Source organism: Antrostomus carolinensis, unplaced genomic scaffold (assembly GCF_000700745.2).
Source record: "Antrostomus carolinensis isolate BGI_N321 unplaced genomic scaffold, ASM70074v2 scaffold35196, whole genome shotgun sequence".
Classification (NCBI taxonomy): domain Eukaryota; kingdom Metazoa; phylum Chordata; class Aves; order Caprimulgiformes; family Caprimulgidae; genus Antrostomus; species Antrostomus carolinensis.
Genome location: NW_010324563.1, coordinates 69,171 through 74,083, shown reverse-complemented (window position 1 = coordinate 74,083; position 4,913 = coordinate 69,171).

The window sequence follows — 4,913 nt, the reverse complement described above, 5'->3', positions numbered from 1 at the left end:
CTTTGGGGCTCATCTGAAACACCAGCTAATCCAGAGAGTGCTGCCCAGGAGTTTGGAAAGCCAAACAAACAAACAGATCAGTGTAAGGCACAGCCAATTTCTTGATTGGTCAGGCACTCAGAGGTGGGGTTGTGTTGTCAGACCACGAGTGTTTCCTCAACTGAGAGCGTCAGCAGTCTGGAGGGTTCTGCTAATGAGATGCACAGCTGGGACTGGCAAGGAGCAGTTGTCCCAGGGTTAATATATGCCTGTGTGCCTCTCCTGACAGACTTGGGAAACCAAGGAGAGAAAACCTGAGAACTGTTCCAGAATTAGATCAGATGGCCCCAGGCCAGCTTCCCAGTACCCAGAGGACAGAGGGAGAGGCTCAGATGCAAGTTTCACAGTGATGGACAAGTCCAGCACCAGTGAGAGTGAAAAGGAAAGTTCATTTGCATCTCTGCTCCCCTTTCCAGCTCACCTCTTGCACCAGCTGAGCCTACTCTTTCTGCTTTGTTTCCCTCCTACACCCAGCAGTGCTCTGGCTTTCCTCCCCACCCAGCTCCCCATACCTAGTTCCTCTCCAAGCTGTCATTCAAAAGGATGACACTTCTGAAGAGTGTGCAGATGCTTCAGCTATTTCTATTCTGCCTGGCATAAGGTGAATATCTGAGTCAGCTGGCTGTGCTCTGTCAGGTCTTCCACAGCCAGCGTCCTGCCCAGCAAAAACACCCACCTAATTTTGGAAACAGCAGTCCTAACTTCAGTGTTCCTGATGAGAAGCAGAAAAACACACTCAGCTTAATCCCAACTGCAGAAGAGGATCCAGAGAAAGGAAGATGCCTGGATAGGAAAAAAATACTAGCTCCTGCTCACTTACAAACATTTTATGCAGTTGTTATGGGAGGAAGACAGATGCCTCTTGCCAAACACATTGTCTTGGCATAATTATTCCTCTCTTCTCCCTCCGCCAAGCTAACCTCCCTCTGCATCAGGCCATAAGGAAGGAATGGAGCCAGACAGGACTTCTACACATCTTGGCTCAACATACTGCAAGTGTAAACTGTCAGGCAGTACTGTAGCAGCAGAAACGTGTTACTAAATAGTATGGGAATATTAATAAGCAAGAGATGAACACTAGCAAGAGATGAACACTAACATCTGACACAAAGAATCCTTCAGAACCACAAAAAGAATAAGAAAGGAAGAAGAGAAGAAAACAAAGTAATCTACTGGTCAGGGACAACTCCCTTGTTCCCGAGTGAACAAAGTTACCCCAGGCCAAAAGCTTCAGCATCACAGCAGTCATTTGAAGTGACTAGTAAGTCTGAGACTTGCAAAATTGGTTTAACTCGGCTCCCACTGACATCAAGAGTGAGATATAGATAGATTTCAGTGGAAATGGATATAGATCAACAAGAAGCATTTTGAAATGCTCACTTTTACATTCCAAGCCCAAAAGCAATTAAAAAAAAAAAGCTCCAACCCCAAAACCCAGCTCATCTCATTTCCATGCCACAGGATTAGCTCTACCTTTGTCATGCCTTATCAGCACTTCTCCAATTGCTCTTAGAGCTTTGCAATGCTGGAGGCTCTGCACACTCAGAAGCAGTGTGTCCCAGGACTTCACTGCTTCGAAATCCCATCAAAATCTCTTCTCCAGCAACATAAACCCATTCATTCTTGTCCAGTTTGCCACAAAACACACACAGTTTGTTCCCTCTCTTTTTGCAGAGATTTCAGTAGGAAGTTTTTTCAGTATCTGAAGGCTGTGATCAGTTATCACTAAAACAATTACTTGCAGCAATACTACAGTCTCAAACTACCATCCCCTAGAAAGCAACAAAATACAAACAGCAATGAATTCAAACATGAACATCAGACCACACCACCTTTGATGCTCATGGATAAAAAAGCTGTAGTGGAGTACAACAGTGAGAAACAATTTTTAGAGGCCTCACTGTGGCCATCAACAATGCCCCAGTTTCTAGGCAATTAGTCTCTTTTTTACTTACTAGTGACATATAGTCAGCTACCGGGCTCTGCTCAGACTCTGAGACATCTTTCTCTTATAAGACATAGTTTGTAGCTGCCTCTTTGCTAATAAAAAATAATAATACTAAAAAAACCATAGAAAATTCTCAATATCACTTACCCTTCACAATACAGCCACCTCTCATTATTTAGTGCTCTGTCTGCCTCCAAGCCAAGTCCACAAATGAAAAACTCACAACCTTGAGAGGAGAAACAGAGGCTTCCCTGGGCAGGGCCTTTTAAAGCTGCACCTCATCAGGTTAACAAGGCTGCCAAGGTGTCTGTCTCCTGGGCTGATGAGGTGTGCTCTGACCTTTCCCCAGAAGTACAGTGTGGACTGCAGAGGTGGATTTCAGTATACCTCTTCATCCCCAACTAACTGTTCTGTGGGGCTTTGTGGTTTACAATTACAGCAGAAACCAGAAGGAGCTTCTATGCTATTTCCAGTTTGGTTGCGGATCTTCTTGTGGAAAAGTGCTGTGTATTTCTAATCCTTGAAACCCTGGCTTTAACTCTGAATCAGCTGTGAACCCTAATTCAGATCTGAATTTGTATTTTTCTAATTAGTGTTATCACCTGTCTTTTATTGGCATGTCAAACAGATGTCATCTGTCATTGAAAGTAGCTCCTGCTTTGTAGTTTCATCAAAGTAGTAAGGAGAGCCTGCCCTGTTTTACCTAGGGAAAAATCAGGAGAAAATTCAGACCTTATGGTCTAAGCATATTGCTGAGGATGAAGTACCACTATGCTCGTCAACGTGTTCTGCTAAGGCATCATTTTGATGTCACTGAGAAAATCAGTTAACGTCTCTGCACCTTCTCCTCTTGAAGATCATCTTCTCCATATTGAATATAAAGCCATTGCCTTCAGTTATCTATCCCTGCAGGAGGTGGAGGAGGAATCATCTTTGCATGGTGCTTTGTAAACCTATGTTTTTAAGAATTATCTGCTGGCACCAAAGTCAGAAGCTGTAAGTCACTCAACACCCTCCAACTACTGATATCCCTGGGAATGTTCTCTCTGGCTTGAAGCTGTTCTTATTTAGGTATCATCATAAGTGTCTCTTGTATCCAGTATTGTTTTGTGGCCAATACTATTGCTATAGCCCTATAAATCTGCAGACACTCTGCAGTAGGAGTGTAGTGCCAAAAAAATGTAGTGTTCCCTGCTCTGTTTCCAGTTTGGGAACACACTCTGGAGAAATCCAACTAGACAGATGCAGCATATTGAACACCTGACAAAGCCCCTCAGTAACTGCAGAGGGACTTCTCTCCATTGAGGAAGCGTGTCTCTCAACTGAAATTATTTTTCCTGCTCAAATGTTACAGTAAATGAGTGAGAAATAAACAGGAGACATTGCATATTAGTATTCCTAGGACCTATACCCAGAAGAGGTATAGTTGGCAGGCACTGGGGGTGTCTGTGTGTTCTCACCCTTTCTTTTCTCCCCTGCCAAAGCCAGCTACCAGTCTTACTTTCCTTCATAGTACGAAGAGAGTAGTAGCATGCTGGAAGACTGCTTACTGCAGGAAAAGCAGCCCCTTTACAGACAAGAATAAGAGAACAAGCTGATGGGGCCAAAGGGGGACTTCAGAGTGCTCTAAGAGCCACCTTCCCATCTGTGCAACACCTGCAGCAGAGAGCTGGGAACCCCAGGGATGCTCTTTCTTGGCAGCCTCTCAGGTTCTCAGCTGGCTGCTCTGCTCCCGCTTGGTGTGAATGAGAGAAACTCTGGCTTCAGATGCTATCCTCCCTCTTTCCAAAACCCCGCAGTCTGGCAGAAAGAGAGGTGCTTTAGCAAGGGAAACTCAAATTTATTCAGTGTAGTTCAGCCTGCTGAGGCGGACAGCTCTTGTAGAGCAGGTGGCAGCATTACGGTGATAGGAATACATATAATAGCTCTGCAGCAATCATTACTATTACACCAAAAACCATAACATGGCACCTCCTAGGTCTGTCCTCTCCCCTAACTACTGCTGCCACCCACAGCAGCCACTGCACCTGTTCTACCACCCACTGTCATCCAGCTCCAGTATCACTACCAGGTGAGCAAGTTTGAGCCTGTAGTAGTTTAATTTGGCTGGTGGCCAAATACCACACAACTGCCTGTCATAACCTACAACCATCCTGTCTTCTCCAGCACACTATCTATTAGGCAGGACAGTGTTCCTTCCCCACATCAGGTATTAACTGTCCACTGGATAGCTGCAGTCCTGTCCTTGGAGCCGCTACCTGCTTGAGAAGATGGAAAGGGAAGAGGATGGAGAGTTGCCAGAGCTGTACTGACACCAACTCTCCGTGTGATGTGCTGTAGCCATGGGAGTTTGCCCTTCAGCTGGCTCTGAAATGACGGCTCAGCTGGAGTGGGCTACTGTCTGGCCTTGCAGCTCACAGCGCAGGAGGGAATCTGAAGAAAGCGGCTGTTCCACTGCTGAGATGGGGACAGTGGGTTGTTATTATTTATATTGTGGTGCTGCCTAATATGTTCTGGGTGCTTTCCAAAGGCAGAGAGAAACATAGGCCCTGCCCTGGAGAGCCGTGTATAATTGAAAGAGCAGTCAGTGCATTATCCAAGTTGCGGGCTCTATGAACAAGCCATTCAGAGAATTGTTTGAGGCTGAAGGGAGCGCCGGGGACCATGCAGACCACCCCAAGTACTGCCACGGACTGGGATTTATTTAATCTTCCCAGAGCGACGGCTGGAAGCTTAGAAGAGATTCCACAGTGTCCCCTGATAGTTTGTTCCAATTGCTGTAACTCTCTTTGGAATTAGGATTTTTTTTTTTTCCTAATATTTATACTAAATGTTCCCTGCTGCAGCCTCAAGCCATAACAGCATTTTCTGTCATTTTACTAATGAGAGTATTTGATGTGTGCTCTCCCTCAGAACATCCCTTAAT